At 47.1% G+C, this 17,694-nt stretch overlaps 1 pseudogene; it reads right to left on the reverse strand.

The window, feature by feature from the left end:
- Nucleotides 1-353: 353 nt before the first annotated feature.
- Nucleotides 354-17,694, reverse strand: part of LOC141574921 (putative serine protease 47) — a 51,440-nt pseudogene continuing 34,099 nt past the window's right edge.

Here is a 17,694-nt window from a genome sequence, read left to right on the forward strand (position 1 = left end):
ATGGTAAATTCCTGTTGTTTAAGCCACATTGCCTGTGGTATTTGTTGTAGCGGCTGGAGCTGACTGATACACTTCCTCTGAAAACGTGTGCACTCCCATGGCAGGGGTGGAGTCTGCAAATGAACACATCCTTCTCCCCAGCTGGACTCCTTCAGTGTCCTCACTCCTGTCTTCCTCCTGGGACAGTCTCTCTGCCAGGTCCTGCTTCTTTGTCCAGGGAGCCAGACAACAGACCTCAAGGGAAGGGGTGAGTGCTGAAGGTCAGGAGGGGCAGCAGGGCCCAAAGACAGGAGCAGGATGAGTCTTTCATTTCTTTTTATTTGACTTTTCAGGCTTGGTTTGGGAGTGGCAGCTGTTGGACTGGAAAGCCAAGAAGGAACCTCTGAAAGCTGATGGGGCTGGGGGAGGGGAGGGGTGGAAAATTCCAGCAAGGAGACTGGGGTCTGAGACAGAGGGAAGGAGCAGAGGGGCTTGGCAGGTCACCACAGAGCCTGACGTGGGGCCTGGAGCAGAAACAGCAGCAGGGGCCAAGGCTGTGGGGGCACAAAGCCTGTGCCAGGCCCCGGCGAGCCAGCAGCTTGCAGAGGCTGGTGTGGAAACTGGGTCTGAGGAGGCGCAGACATGGCATCAGGGAGCGGTGTGAGCCTCTGGATCTCATCCATCCAGTCAATGAAGTAGGAGACATTGGTGAAGACGCTGCGGTAGATGGGATGTCGGCAGTCCAAGCCCCAGCTGGCCAGCCCCACCAGAACCCAGGCATCGGTGAGGTCGCAGACAAGGGGTCCCCCGGAATCACCCTAGGAAAGAGAGGGGAGTCAGTGTGGGTGGCTGGGCCAGCGCTGAGAAGACCAGGGAGCAAGGCTGGGCTCATGAGTGTCTAGCATCCAGACTCACTCAGGTGGACCTCTTTGAAAGTCCAAACACCAGTGTCCCCCTGCAGCTACAGTCATGCAGGCAGGCGCTGGCATCACACTTCAGGAAGCTCTGACTGACCCCCAGGATGGCTGTGGATTGAAATCTACAACACATGGACACTTGTGCCCAGGGAGGCCCCGGTGGTCCAGGACAAGGCACTGTCCAGGCCAAGAAGGGACAGCTGCCCCAACAGGGCCCAGGAGGACTGGTCTGTGAGTGGAGCCTGGTCAGGCCAAGCTGCTCCAGACCTCAGTTCTTGCAAAACCCTGAGCTGCAGCAGCACATCCCCACCTGGGTCCTCCCCCTTTTTCATTCATTTAGGCCTTTGGTTTTCTCTCAACCCCTTGGTTGAGCATCCTCAGAAAATGTTCATACCCAGGCCTGGCAGAGGAAGCCTGCATTGCTCAGGGAGCGGGAGGGGGTCCCCAGAAAGCTGCTGGGAATCACTGGAGTCCTGAAATACTGTCAGGGCAGGACCATCTGGTTGAAAATCCTCTCACTTCGTCAGCCAAAGGGAGGGTCTCATCCTTGGTCATGGGGGGAGTGGAGCGGGGCCACAGCCATGACTGCCACTCTTCTGCTCACCTGTCCACACGCACATCAAGCATCCAGGGCAGCCTCCGCCCTCGGGCACAGGGGTGAAATGACACTGCTCCTCCCCCATGGTGCTTTGTCAATAAGCCAGCTAGCCTGCCATGGTCAGATGTGATGTGTGGAAACAAGCCATGAAAAGAATAGGACAGGAAGGGTGGAGGCACAAAGACTTCCTGAGCTGAGACTCTAAACAGGAAACAACCTAACCTTCTGATGCAGGAGCAGAGGGAGCAGTAAGTGCAGGCGAGGGGAAGAGGGATGAGCCAGATGCAAGGCGCAGGGAGCGGGCTGTGGGGCTGGGAGGGCGAATGAGCTCTAGTCTGACTGCTCATTTTGATGTTCTAGGTGAAATAAGCAGCAAGACCTCTAGCTGAGAGGGAGGGTGGGGGAAGCGGTGGCTTGAAGGAGAGAGAGGGGTACGTGGTGTGGCCAGCCAAAAATAACCCTCAGAGATGCCCATCCTCATCCCTGGAACCTGTGGTTATGTCACCTTATGTGGCAAAAGGGACTCTGCAGATGTGGTGGAGTTGGGGATCTTGAAGTAGGAAGCTCATCTTGGATTACCTGGGTGGGCCTAAGGTAGTCACAAGGGTCCTCATGGGTAAGGAGGGAGGTGGGAGGCCAGAGTCACATGAGGAGATGTGATGATTGAAGTAGAGTTTGGAGCGATGTGCTTTGAGGATGGAGGAAGGGGCCATGAGCCAAGGAATGCAGGCAGCCCCTAAAAAGCCAGAAGAAGAAAGGACACATTCTCCCCTAGAGCCTCCAGAAGGAACGTGCCTGGCCAGCACCTATGTTTTAGACCTTTGACCATCAGAAACCTAAGAATAAATTTCTGTAATTTTAGCCACCCAGTTTGAGGTGGTTTGTCTCAGCAGCCCTAAGAGGCTCATACATGGGGCTCCTTGGAGATAGGGAGTGTGCCATCATCCTCTCAGCTCCTCCCCTCTGTGGTCCCTGCCTGGAGATCCCTCAGCCCTCCCCACAGTGTTCCCACTCCTAGTTGCTCAAGGCCAGGGGAAGGCCTGGTCCTTGTCCACTCCAGGCCTCAAGGGATTCACGCAGATGAGCCATGTGGTTGCCAATATCATGATGGATTCTGGACCAATCTAGAGGAGATGAGAAGGGCTCCATTGGCCCCTGGCCCCTGGGGAGCTCTCAGAAGGCAGAGGGAACCCCAACACTAATATTTCCTATGCGAAGTGAGCTGTGGTTTGCACTGCTGTAGATACACAGCCAACTGTGTGTGTGTGTGTTTGTGGTTGCATGGACACACTTGCACGTGTGTGTTGAGTGGGGCCAGGAAGTGAAATCCACCTTGAGTGAGAGGAAGGTCTAAGAAAGGCCCAGAACATGTACAATTAAGATAGAGGGGGGCAGACCAGGCCAGGAGAACGAAAGCCAGCACTTGTCAAGCACCTACTGAGTGCCAGGCACAGTACTCAAATTGTTATAGGAACCTTATTAAGTGGAGGCTGTTAGTGACCCCATTTCATGGGTGACGAAACTGAGGTGAGGCCACAATTCCAGTAAACAACAGATTAATGCCTGGAACCAGGTCTGTCCTGACCCACAGTCTGAGTGCTGAGTGCCCCTGTAGCCCTTCTCTCCTCAGACCTGTTTCTGGGGGCCCTGTGCAGGGGGAGGGACACTTTGGGGGAAAGAAGAGAGCCCCGGGTTGGAGGGTGGGGGCCAGAGCAGGTGACGTGGCAGATGAATCTAGAAGGAATCTCTCAGATGGGCTTGGGTGATTGAAAGGCTGAGGGAGGCAGGAGGGGGTCATCTGCTGGGACTCCTAGGTGTCCAGCTCAGTGGTGTCCTCAAGCTAGGGGGCGGGGGGACTAGAGGTCAAGGGCCACTGCGTATGTCCAGAGGCAAGCAAAGGGCTCCAGCCCTGCAATCCATGGGCATGACCTCTGCAGGGGAAGGCAGGTGGAGGACAAGGCTGGAAGTGGGGTCCAGGGTGACAGCCAGATGGGGACTTGGGAGGATGTGGGCTGAGCCCTTTGTTTCACCTCTGGGTGCGGCTGACTCTGTGAGAAGGATGGGCCAGGCCAGACAGTCAGAAAGTCCACACCATTGGTTAGGGCCTGGGACCCAGGAAACCTGGATCCACCTCCTACCAAGGGGGCAGGTGGCCAAGCTTCTCCCTCAGGCTCAGCAGCTCACTGGGCCGTCATGGAACCTGCCATCAGTGAGGCCCTCCCACAGGCCAGGCACACCTCATCCCTCCCATGCGGGTCTCCTGGGGCACCACAGCATATCACCCCAAACTGAGTGACTCTGCAAACAACAGAAACATGTCCTCTCATGGTTCTGGAAGCCAGAAGTCTGACACTGAGCGTCTCTGTGTCTCTCTCTCTCTTCCTATAAGAACACAAGTCATTGGGTTCAGGGCCCACTGCAAATTCAGAGTGGTGTCATCTCAAGATTCTTATCTAGTCACATCTGCAAAGCCTCTATTTCCAATTAAGGTCATATTCTGAGATTCCAAGTGGATGCAAATTTAGGGGACACTATCCACCCACTGCACCAGCCTTTCCACAACCCCGTGAAGGAGGTCTCAGAGTCCCACACTGCGAATGAGGACACAGGCTCTGAAGGTGAAAAGACCACCGGAGGTCACAGGGCAGGGACACGTGGCAGGGCAGCATTTCTAACTCCAGAGCCCAACACTCTCCCCTCCAACCCACGGTGCCATCTGTGCGAAAGATGTGATGTCAGCGTGGGAGGCTGGGCCCTGAGGGGAGGCAGTGGGCTTGCAGTCAGGTTGTACTGCCTTATTTTAGGGCACCACTTTCCCTCTCTGGGCCTGTCTGCCCGCTTACAACACGGGGCACAACAAAGAGCAGAAAGATATCTTCACACTCCAACAGCGGACTCATGTCTGGAATATAGAAAAATACACCAAGAGCCCCTCAAGGAAAAGACAGACAACCCAAGAGGAAGATGAGAGGGGAGAGAACTGGAAGGGCAGATTTACAGAAGAAGAGATCCAATGACAATAAACATACGAAAATATATTTAATGAAAATGAAGATTAAAACCATGATAAGATATCAAAATGAGAAAAGATGGAAAGTGCCAAGTGTCGGCGAGGACACAGAGCCTGACCCGCTGCTGGAACGGGGGCGTGTGGCGGGCACTTTGGAGGCGTCTGGTAGCATCTGCCAGAGCTGAACACACACATACCTTTCAATCCAACAGTTCTCCTCATGGGCTTGTATGAAATGGAATATGAAACATTTGGAAGCAAAATGAAATGGACAGCTTGAAAACTGCTAGAATACCCATCAGAAGCAGAACTGACCACAGAATTCAGTGCCTCCAGCAGAGTCCTGGAAGGCGACAAGAATGAACAAACTAAATACAGGCAGCAGCAGGGATGCAGCTCACACACAGAATGTGAAGCCACGAAAGACTGACAACTGGAAATAAATTCTACTTACAGAAAACCCATAATCTAATCTGAGGTGTTGCAAGTGAAGGTGGCGGTTTCCCCTGAGTGCTGGTGGTGGGAAAGGGACACGAGTGGGGCCCTGGGGTGTTGGTCACATGTTGTGTCACTATGTGAAGATTCGTCCACCCCACACCTATGACAACACTATGAATATACTTTTTTGTATGTATGTTACACCTCAATTAAAACTGGAACATATGCCTCAAAAACAGACGCTGTCTGAGGTCCTGCCAGTAATGCTCTCAGGGACAATGTGCTTAGGAAGGGGCAGCCAGGGGGGAAGCTGTCAAGGGCTGGAGCCCAGGAAGACACGGAGAGGGAGGAACCAGGACGTCCCGGGGGGTCTCCACAAGGAGAGCAGAGGCAACACCACTCCCCCCTCAGGGAAACTGAGGCCCTGAGAACACACAAGGGAGGAACAGAAATGGCCTCACTCACGCGGCAGATGGCTTTTTCTGTCGAGAAGTCCCCAGCACACAGCATCTCCTCGTGCTCAGAGTAGTTCCTGCTTTGGCCAACTCTTTGTTCATATAACATATTGCAGAACTTGTTCTCAACGAGGCCCCCCTTTCCCTCCTGGAGACGGAAGGGCTCGAGCAGAGGCCCTGTGAGGACAAGGAGGAGTTGAGTGAAGTGCGCTGCAGCTCAGCTCCGGGCCGCTCCACGCTCCCCGCTCCTCCGCCCTGCTTGCCGCTGCGCCCCGAGCCCGGGGTTGTCTCGGCACAGCTGGGCCTGCGGCACTGTTCCAGTCCTACCTTTGCCTAGAAGCCCCCTCCTGTTTCCTGAACTCTTCCAAACTCATCCTATTCCCTCTACCTCTCTCATGGCAACAGACCACACCTCTTCTATTTCGCAAATCCCACTGGCACATACCCTACACGGGTGCCCAGCAACCATCCACCAGCCTGCCTGCCCTTTCACAAACCATCCCATCCATTCTCCGTTTGTCTATCACTAACCTTTCCTTCCACCCACCAATCCTCCCTCCATCTACCTAGCTCTCCTTTTGTCCCATTCACCCACTCACCCTTCCATCCATTTGCCCATCCACCCATCTTTTGACCCATCTCTCCATTCTCCCTCCACCTACTGATGTGTCCACTCACTCCATCCGTCTGCCCACCATCCTCTCACCTACGCACCCCCCATCTTCCCTTCCTCTCACTCATCCTCCTCCCTCCCCCTCCCCAATCCATCCTCCCATCTACTCACTCACTTATTCATTTGTCCTTGTGTTTAGTGTCTTTTAGACACTAGTGATACAGGGGAACATACTCAGTTGGGGGATACAGGGAAGTGAAGTGAATAGTAGAATGATTTTAGATCTAGTAAGTGGTGTAAAGGCAACAGGGAGCTGTGGTGTTAGAGGTTGTCTATTTTAGCTCATGTGATCCACTAAAACTCCTCAGAGGAGGAGCCGAGTTGTTCATGTAAAGGAATGAGTCCCGCCAAGATGGGCAAGTCGTGCCCAGGAGAGCAGGGAGAGCAAGCGGGGCCGGGAGCCCAGCCACGGTGACGCCCCGATGGGGACGTGGCTGCGGCACATTCACAGCAGGAAGGAGGCCTGCGGCTGGGCAGGCACGAGCGCACGGGACGCAGCAGGAGATAAGCACAGAGGGATGGAGGCCGTTATGCAGAGCCGAGGTAGGGCGTCTGGACTTTTTCGAAGCATAAGTGAGAAGGCACTGAGGGTAGTGAGCAGGGGACTGACACGACCCCTGCTCTGAAGCATTCAGCTGGTGGGGACTAAAGCAGAGTGCACAGGGTGGAGCTGGAGACCGGTCTGGAGGTGCAGGCAAGAATGACGGTCTCTAGGACCTGGGGGCAGCAGCAGAGCACCTGCCAGGGCCAGGCCCTGGGCACAGGTTGGGACATTAAACCAGCAAGACAGGGTCCCTGCCCTCAAGGGGAAGCAGTCTCTGTGTGTGTATTTGTGGGTGTGAGCGTGGTGTGTTGTGTTGGTGTATTTCTCTGTGTGTGTGCACGCGCGTGTGTATGGTGTGGGAATACTGGGGATCTGGTTATCCTATGACAGGGAGAGTTACTGACACACTAGCAGCTGCATCCTACCCAGTGAAGATAGGGTCCATCCAAAATGCCTGCAGCACCTCTGCTGAGAAACACCGTACCAAATAATTACAAATATATGTGCTTTTTCCACTTAATTTTGCACTGTAAGCATTTCCCAAACCATGAACATTCCTTTCTTTAATAAAGACTCTTGCTTATAAGTCTTTGCCTACACTTCTCCTTTTTCAATCCTAAAAAACACAACCTTTTTCCTGCATTATTCAGTTCACTGAATAAGCCTACAATGTAGATAGTTGACCTGTGTTGGAAGAACAGCACAGCGAGCTTCAGAGAGGTCAAACACTCTCAGGTCATAATTATTCTAACTTTATCCTGCAGGCTCAGAGGTCAGAGGTCCGAGTTCATAAATGTGTTTTCTCTCCAGTTTCCCCAAGTGCCTCCTATGGCAATGGGAAATAGGAGTGTTTGTCAGTGGCTTGGAATGGTCCAGGCCCCAACCATGACTTCTGAGTTGAATCAAGTCATCTGACATCCATGGTTGATTAAAATCTTGGAGTCAAGCCTTAGAAAGACTCCAAGAACCCAATTCTTGAGTCCAAAAGTCAGATTCCCAGACTTGCGGAGATCTGGACTCAGGGAGCACTAAAGATTTAGGATCACACAATTTCAGAACTAGAACTAGACTAGTCCGGTCCTCTGGAAACGAGGCACAGCAAGCCAAGTTCCAGCGGCCACTTTGCCTGGGGACCCTTCTGTCCTCCTCCCCTCCCTGCCCCTCCTCCCCACCCTCATCTGCCCCCTGGCCTCTCCCATGCCCCCTTACGTTCCTCACTGAGCATGCCCCAGCCCATTATCCAGCAGGACAAGTTACTGGGCAGCTGCATGCCAGGAGCTGGGAGGCAGGCGGGGATGATGTAGGAGGTGAAGTTCACAGGAAAGAGCAGCTGCAACATAGCTATGTCATTCCCAAAAGGGTGAAATTTATCAAAGTCTGGGTACACGATAATCTGGCTCACGGGTATCTTCTGGGTGTGCCTGGTGTGCTGGTACAGCTGGGTGTTTCCTAACAAAACCCGGTAGTTCTCCAGGACGTGAGATTTTCTGGAGGAGGAAGGGCGCATGGTCACCATCATGTCTGAATGTGAGCCAGCTCTCTTTCCCTGCATCCTCATCTAACTGCCCACCCCTCTACCCACCAGTATGCCACGTGGCTTTTGTCTCCCCATTTCTAATGGTCAGGAGCCCTTCTTTCTTGAGGCTAATTGATACTCTACTTACAACGTCAGCATATGGCTTCTCCATCACACCCAGGAATTGGAGGCGCATTGAATCCTAGTGCTGGGTGGCGGGGTGGGGGGGGCCATCAAATGAAGGCCTTGTGATTGTGCACAGGAGGAGTCCTGGCTCAGTCCCAGCTCTAACTTCACCCTTCCCAAGGCTCCCTACAGCCCACCTTCTGGCCCCACACTTTTCCCAACCCTCTTTTCTTTAAACATCTTCCTGCCCAAGGGCTGCTTGTCCACTTAGTTATAAGCGCTCACAAAACATTGTTAAATGAGCAAATGAGCACAGGGAATGGAAACTTGCCTTGTTCCCTGAGTACAGGTGTTAAAACTTCCCTGACCTTGCATGCATGGCTCATCCACCCGGACACCCTCCCCCTGCCCCTCTCCTGCAAGCCCCTCCCTCTCCACACCCAATGGAGCACAGAGCTTCTCCTGACCTGCCCCCCCACCATGTGATCTGCTTTTCTCACCCATCTTGGGCTTTCTCTTCTGACAAGACAGAGACACAGTGAGGTGGGGTCTTACCACCCCAATGCCACAGAAGGTCCTGCATACAGTGTGGCACAGAGTAGGTGCCGACAGGACTCTGGGTTCTCAAAGATCCAGCTCCTGGCCCTGGGCTGTGATGCCCCTGCTCCCTGCAGACCCCTCCTCATGCGTTCAGAAGCTAGGCACTGGGCCAGGCCCAGGAGGTGCAGTGAGTTAGACTCCTCCACAGTCATGTCATTCTCCTAGGGAGCCCCATCTCCCACCTAAGCAGCCTGGCAGCAGGGGTCCACCTACTCACACCAGTGACCACAGCTCCTCCTGGGAACTCAGTTTTGCACAAGTAAGCAGAATGGCCCAGAACAGTTCCAGTTTCTGCCTAGAGTCTGACACCCAGGAATGTGGGGACACTGAGAAGAAGCTGTGGTCTGAGGTTGGTCTACACCACATGGCAGCCAGGACCAACACTTCCACTCTCCTGGGGCACATCTGTGTTAGGGGACAGGCACAAGGGCTGAGGACAGAGCATGAGGAGGGTCAGACAGGTGAGCGAGGAAGACAGTCCAGGTGGAGGGTACGCAGGTCAAAGGCAAGGATGATGTGGGTTTGAAGGCCACAGGCCACCCCAGAGAAAAGCCCAGAGGACTGTTTTGGGATGCCCATCACCCCTTTTCTCCTCTTCCCCTGCACCCCTCTCCCCAGCACCCAAGGAAGGAGGACTCACTTGAGAAAGCAGTGGGCAGCAGAAACCAGCCAGTGGGAGTTGATGAGGGTGGCTCCACAGACATGTGAGCCCTGGTACAGCAGGCTGGCTTGCCACGGCCACTGGCCCGCCGCCGTGTTCTGGCTGCCGTAGACCTTCCCTATCACCTTGGGTTTCCCACACACAGTGGAGACGTCCCTGCCTTCTATGACAGAGACACTGGTAATGCCCCAGGTGTCACTACCAGGGAAGCCCCGTCCACTTCAGAGATGGAAAAACCAAGGCCAAGTGTCCAGAGGCCTACCAAAATGACAGGGTGCCAAGAACTGGACAGCAGAGCACAACCGAGCAAGCCCCGTGGGGATGAGAGCTCAGTGGTCTGGTGGGTGGGAGGGGGACCAAGGGCAGCCACAGCAGGTGACAGCAGCATCTCCAGGGTGACGGCCATCCCTGAGTGAGCCTGCCAAGGGCTGGGCCATCACAGCCATTACCTCCCTCACTTAGCACTCCTCAGTGCCTGCTCTGCAGACCCAAGAACTGCAGGCCTCAGAAGCTGCCAATATTACTTGCCCAAGATCATGGTTGCTAAGGGCTTGTGTCCCCTCCACGTCATCCCAGTATCTCAGGGAAATAGGTTCACAGGCAGAGCTCTGTAGTGCTGTGTGACCTGAGGAAAGTCACTCCCCCTCTCTGACTCAGGATCCTCCATTTCTAAAGAGGGAGTGGGCTAATGAAGACAGCCCTGGCTCTAGGACCCACACTTGGGAGGGCAGGGGTGTGCCCTGGCCCCCTGAGAGTGGGCCTCCCGGCCTAGGGCCTGTGCTCCCAGGGCCTCAGGGAGGGAAATGAGACTCCTGGGCCCCAGACTAAGGGCCACTTATTCAGCAGTTCCGGTGCTTCCCTCCAGCCAGCCTCCCAGCCTCAGGGCCAGACCCTGCTACCTGCCCAGTCCACAGCCCCACAAAGGTCCTGGGGTGGTTCCCACCCAGAGGCCCCACAGTGGGGGCCTGTGACCCACCTGTGTTGAGGTGGTCTCTGGGCTGCCTGGCTGGAGGGAAGGGCGAGAAAAGATGAGGCCCCCAGGCCCTGGTCACAGCCGCGCCCCCCTGAGGCCCTCCTGTGTAAACAGCCCCAGACCCACACTGAGGCCCCAACGCACCTGCGGCTCCTGGAGCCAGCTGCTGCACATCAGGGGTCAGAGGGCCGCCCTCCACTGGACCCCCAGCGCCTGGGGCCCGGCCAGGTGCCACCGAGGCCCTGGCAGAGGACACCCGCAGCTCCGGGGTGGCCGCTGGTGGCAGCAGCAGCAGCCAGAGGAAGGCCACAGGCTGGCCTCAACCTTCAGGGAGCCATGCCCCCGTGCCCATTGTCAAGGTTGCTGACCCCCACCAGGCCCCCGCCTGACCCTGGCCTGACCCAGCCCTGAGCCTTGGCCCTGACCCTGCCCGGGCCCATCCCCGATCCCACTCTGCCCTTACTAACTTTAAACAGCTCTACTGAGGTAAGATTTATATACCATGAAGTTCACTTATTACAAAGGACAATTCACTGATTTTTCAGTACATTTTTATTTCTTTATTTTTATTTAAATACACTTTTTATTTTAGAATAGTTTTAGATACATGAAAAAGTTGCAAAGAGTTCCCACATCCCTCTCACCCAGTTTCCCCTAATATTAAGATCTTATATTACTACGGCCCATTGGTGAGCCAATAGTGACACATTAATATTAACCGAAGTCCATTCTTTCTTTTTCATTTTTTAAGGTTTGCAGTGTACATTGATGGAGCAATCAACAGCTTCACAGATAAACAAAAACTAAAATATTTCAGCACCACCAAACCAGCTTTACAACAAATGTTAAAGGACCTTCTGTAGTCATCAAGCCATAAAAAAAGAGAACAAAAAGAAGAAAGAGTGAAAAACAAGACCTACAAAAGATAGCTTTGGCTGTTTGGGATCTTTTGTGGCTCCTTATGTATTTTGGAATTGTTTGTTCTAGTTCTGTGAGGAATGTCGTCAGTATTTTGATGGGGGTTGCGTTGGATCTGTGGGTTGCTTTGGGTAGTGTGGCCATTATGATAGTGCTGATTCTTCCAATCCAAGAGCACAAGAAATCTTTCCATTTCTTTGGGTCATTTTGGTTTTCAGAGTATAGGTAACCTCCTTGGTTATGTTTATTTCTAGGTATTTTGTTGTTTTCGATGTAATGGAAATGTTTATGCCAGTTTTAAAATTCTGGTTTTTGAAGTGAAAAAAAAAAAGTGAAAGAAGGGCTGCAAATGGCAAAATATCCTTCTTTCTTACAGGTGAGTTGTATTCCATTACATATATGTATGATGCATCTTCATTATCTGTTCAACTATTGATATGCACTTAGGATGTGTCCATATCTTGGCAATTATAAATAATGTTGCTATTAATAACAGGGCGTATGTATCTTTTTGAATTAATTCTTATTTTGTGGTTGGCTTTATTCCTTTGATAACTATGTAAGCTTAAAAAGTGAAAGCTCTAAACTTTCTTAGAAACAATGTACAGTACATATTTGTAAATTTAAAAATATATGTGCAGTAAAAAAAAAAAAGAAATGAGCTATCAAGCCATGAAAGACATGGAGGAAACTTTAAAGATGTATTACTGAATGAAAGAAGCCAGTCTGAAAAGTCTACAAACTGTACAATTCTGACCAAATGATGTTCTGGAAAAGCCACAGCTACAGAAACAATAAAAAGATCGTGGTTTCCAGGGGTTTGAGGAGGAAGGAATGAATAGATGGAACACAAGGGATTTTTAGGACAATGAAATTATTCTGTATGACACTATAGTGGTGGCTAAATGTCATTATGCATTTGTCAAAGCCCATAGAATGTACAACATCAAGAGTGAACCCTAGTGTAAACTATGGCCTTTGGTTGATAATAATGTGCCTATGTTGGTTCATCAATTTTACCAAATATGCCACACTGATGAGAGATGCTGAGGGTAGGGGAGTATATATATATATACATGTGGGAGGGGAGGTCTATGTGCGAACTCTGTATTTTCCGCTCAATTCTCCTGTGAACCTAAAACTGCTCTAAAATAATTAATATATTAATAAAAATTTTAAAAAGCTTAAGGGGTACAGCATAATGGGTTGACTTACATACATCATGAAATGATCATCACGATAAATTTAATGAACATCCATCAACATCCATCAATTAGATACAAAATTAAAGAATTTTTTCCTTGTGATGATAACTCGTAGGATTCACTCTGACAACTTTCATATGTAACATACAGTAGTATTAATGATATTTATCACATTGTACGTTACATCTATTAATACTTACTTATCTTATAACTGGGAGTGTGTACCTTTGACTGCCATCATCCAGTTCCCTGTCCCCCCAGCCCCCGCCTCTGGTAACCACAAATCTAATCCCTTTTTCTATGTATTTTTTTTTGAAGTATAATTGACAAACAATGCTACGTTAGTTCCTGTTACACAGCAGAGTGATCTGGTATTTCTGTACATTTCAAAATGGTAACTGCAATTATCATGTGTCACCACACAAATATATCACATAGTGATTGACTATACTCTGCACACTGTACATTTCATACTCGTTTGTTTTGCAACTGGAAGTTTGTACCTCTTAATTCTTCCTCACCTGTTCCTTTCCTCCTCCCCAAACTCTCGCTTCTGGCAACCATGTGTTTGTTCTCTGTATCTTTAACTCTGTTTCTGTTTTGTTATGTTTGTTCATTTGTTTTATTTTTTAGATTCCGCAAATATGTGTAATCACACAGTATGTCTTTTCTGTCTTATTTCACTTAGCATAATATCCTCTAGGTCTAGTCATGGTGTCGCAAACTACAAGATTTTATTCTTTACCAGATACGTGATTTGCAGTATTTTCTCCAAGTCTGTGGCTTGTCTTTTCATTCTTTTAACAGGGGATTTTGAAGAGCAAGAGTTTTTAATTTTGATCAAGTCTAATTTACCATTTTTTTCTTGTATACATCATACTTTTGATGTTATAGTAAGAGGTTATGAAGATTTTCTCCTATGTTTCCTTTGAGAAATGTTAAAAGTTGTTTTTTACATTTCGATCTATGATCAAGTTTTAGTTCATTTTTGTCTCTGATGTAAGTTTCTATTTCTTTGGGGGGTGTGTGTGTGTGTGTGTGTGTGTGTGTGTGTTGTTGCTTTTCTTGTGGGTGTCCATTTACTCCAGTACCTTTTCTTGATTAAAAAAAAAAAAACAAAAAACAAGGTTAGTCTTCTTCTCATTGAGCTGTCTTGGGACCGTCGTGAAAAACAAATTCATAATAAAAAGTAAGGTTCTATTTCTGGATTTTTAATTCTTTGCCATTGAACTGTGTTCCTATCCTTTTCCAAGAAGCCCAACATCTAGGTTAATACATGTTACAGTAAAATTTGAAATCAGGTAGTGAAAGTTCTCCAGCTTTATTCTTTTGCCAAACTGTTTAGACTACTATGCATCCTTTGCATTTCCATATGAATTTTAGGATCGGTGGTCAGTTTCTACCCAAAAGAAGTCAGCTAGTTTTATAGGGACTGCACTGAACTTTTAGATCAGTTTGAGGGAAGTTGCCTTCTTGATAATATGAAATCTCCTCATCCATGAAAATCTATTTCTCCATTTATTTAGATCTCTAATTTCTCTTAGCAATATTTTGTAGTTTTTGGTATATAGATCTTGCACATCTTTATTCAATTTATTTCTAAGTATTTTATTCTTTTCTAAGCTATTGTGAATGAAATTATTTTGTTAATTTCTTTTTCATTTTTTATACCTAGTATATAGAAATGCAATTGATTTTCATAAGAAATACTGCTTCTTATTACCTTCCTAAACTTGTTTATTAGTTCTAGTCTGTTTTGCTATCTGCCTCACACAGGCTTTTATTCATATTTGTATACCCATGTCCAGTTTTCTATCAATATGTACTGAATAAAGGAGACACTTTGCAAGAGTTAAGGTCTGAGCAAATTCTGGATTTTGCTGAATTTCAAACAGAAGGGATTGCCTTTGCAGACTTTTAACCAATAGAGTAATAATTCTTTCAGAGCTGGAAAAATGTCCCCCAACCCACTAGAAATACAATTTCTGAGGCTACAAGGAGCCACCTACGGATATATTAAAAGGAAAATACCTAGATGATGTTCATCATGTTCTTCACACGTAATCACAAGAAAACTAGCAACAGATTAAGAGGCCAACATCGAAAGTATGACTTTAAAACTATCGTACACCCAAAAATGAACTCATCGACCTTTAACAACCATTAATGTATAAGAATGTTTATGATATAGTGTTAACTGGAAAAGAAATTCAACAGTTCAAAAATATAGATAAAACTTTGGAAAGATAGTCCTAAAAGTATTGAAAGTGATTGTTGTTGGTGTGTATTTCCTAATTCTTTTCTGTTTGTATTTTTTATTGTTATAAAATGAACTTGGGTATTATCATATTGAGAAGACTTAATGTTAAAGATATTTCAACAAAAAAACTTGTGTGGAAGGGTAATCAGTACTATCTAGGGTAGTTGCTGACATACAGACACTCAGTAAATACTTAAGAATATTCATTCAGCATTGACATTGTTAAGTAGAAAGAATATAACACTTATGTAATATTCAGAATATTTCTTCACTCTGTAATGATAGGTAAATAAATTGGGTTCTGGTTTGGAAACCCTAAAAATATATTGAATATATAAATGGATTAATCTTAAGTCTGATAACAGTTTAGGGAAAACAGTAAGTAGCAAGAAAAACAATAAATAAAATTGCCTCCAAAATGGCAACTCTCTTTTTTAACATACGTATTAATACTGTGAATGAGTCTGTCTTACGAGCGTGTGAAAGCTGCATGAGAATCTTGTAGGGAAAATTATAGAGAAAAGACACTTAGAGGAAACGAGTGAGAGGAAGCAGAATGTCTGAATCCACTAATCCAACAGCAGGGACAGAGAAACAGATTTTGAGCAAGATCTAGAGGAGAGACAAGCTACAGAAAAGACAGGCTGCCTGGAAACTGAGCTGTGGGGACATTAGCTGGGTTAGGCAGGGAGCAGTGCTTAAATGATGGCCAAATGACAAAGGCCTGTTCTTCAAATACTAACAGGCTAAAATGAGCAGCTAGTTCTGCAATTGACGGCATAATGTAGGGTTAATGTACTGGTAAGGGAGTAAGTTGGAGACTCAGGCAAGCCTCGTGCAGGCTCAAGAACTTATTAGTCGTGTGAATGCAGGCAAGTTATCTAACTTCTTTGAAATCAGTTTTCTCACCTTTCTGTTATAATCTCAATTTTATATTTGTGTAATATTCTTATAATGATGTCATAAGAATTAAATGAAATAGTGCATGTAGGGTGTTTAATACAGTGCCTGACATATAGTGAGCTCTGCATTCATGTGTTAGGTATTCTAATCTGGAAGAACATGAACCTAAGGGTCAGAGCCTCATTGGAGAAAGGGCAAACTAATGGCTTTTTAATAAGGAGGAGGACAAGGGGAGCAGAGTCAAGAACACACTAGAAGGAATTACCACTTTAACCATGTTCCCAGATGCACAATACTGCAATGTAAAACCGTGTTAGTGTTATCGCTCAAATATGCCAATACATACCGTTTATACCTAAAATTCCCTCTGTTGGATTTGGCGTGCTAGAACAGGACATGCTATGCTGAATAGAGTGGAGAAAAGAGATGCTGCCAGACGACAAGATATGCCAAAGAGACAGGACTCTCTCAACATTTGGGCCTTGAATGGGGGAAAGGGTTGGGAAGGGATAAATTGGGAGTTCGAGATTTGCATTTGCAGATACTAATATATATAAATTAGATAAACAACAAGTTTATACTGTATAGGCACAGGAAACTATATTCAATATCTTGCAGTCACTTATGGTGACAAAGAATATGAAAACAAATATATGTATGTTCATTATGACTGAAGCATCGTGCTGTACACCAGAAATTGACACAACATTGTAAACTGACTATCCTTCAGTTTAAAAAAATGTATATATATCACAAAAAATGAAGAGACATTTCACTGAAGAAGTTATACAGAAGGCAAATTAGCACATCAAAAGATGTTCAAAAGTATTAGCCCTTAGAGAAATACAGGTCAAAACTATGAGGAGATATCACTTCATACCTAGCAGAATGGCCAAAATAACAAATAATGACAACACCAAGTGCTGGTGAAGATACAGAGAAAACAAATCACCCATACATTGCTGGCGGAAATGTGGTACAGAGGAGTTTGTAGATCAAAAGCCCTGAGAATGGCTGCATTAGGAATGAACTATTTTCCTTGAAAAACAAAAGCATGTGCATAGTAGTTGTATTTCTCTGAAACTATTGCTCCAAAGTATATGGCTGCAATCATTTGTATTAATAGCAACTTTTAACCAAAATAGCTTTTATTTCACAAAAAAACTAGAGGGTAATTGTGAATTTTATGATATACATTGACATTTTAGCAGATAAGCAAAGCTTATGAATATATGTAACACAACTTTCTATAGCTGTCCACATCCTTTATAAGGCTTCTCAAAGTTGCAAAAATAAGCACATTCATTAACACACCAAAGAAATAGCCTCTTTTTAGCATTTAAAATATAAAACAAAAGCATATAAACTGAAAAGTATGCTTAATAACCAATGTTTCATTGTCGTATCTTAGAAATGATTCAGGCATCTGATGAATACCTGAGAATTAATTTAAGTCTAAGGTTTTAAGTTACCTAAATATAGTCTACAAGCTAACAAGCTATAAAATGTAACTACTCTTGGAATTCAGAATAATAATTCAATTTGGTTGAACACAAATTTACACTTTTTATAATCGTAAACATTAAATGGAATTAATACTAGCTTATTTGATCAATAAGCCAGAATACACTTAGGAAGAACATTCCCAACTAGAGTGAGATACAGGCTTGCATTATTCTCAACACTGGGAAGTCAGGGCCACTAGTTCCAAGAACAGTTACCTAGGTCTACCTTTTGAGCAGGAGCCAGGATGGGAGTGGTGGATGCAAAACATAGACTGGCATCTCCAGCACATGTCTACGGTCTATTTACACAACAGAAAATAGAACTGTTTTATAGTAAAATCTATAAATGTTTCCATTCAAGCACCGCAATCCTTTTACTTTTCAATCACACTTTAAATTTCATCAAAGGTGCC

This window comes from Camelus bactrianus, chromosome 24 (assembly GCF_048773025.1).
Source record: "Camelus bactrianus isolate YW-2024 breed Bactrian camel chromosome 24, ASM4877302v1, whole genome shotgun sequence".
NCBI lineage: Eukaryota > Metazoa > Chordata > Mammalia > Artiodactyla > Camelidae > Camelus > Camelus bactrianus.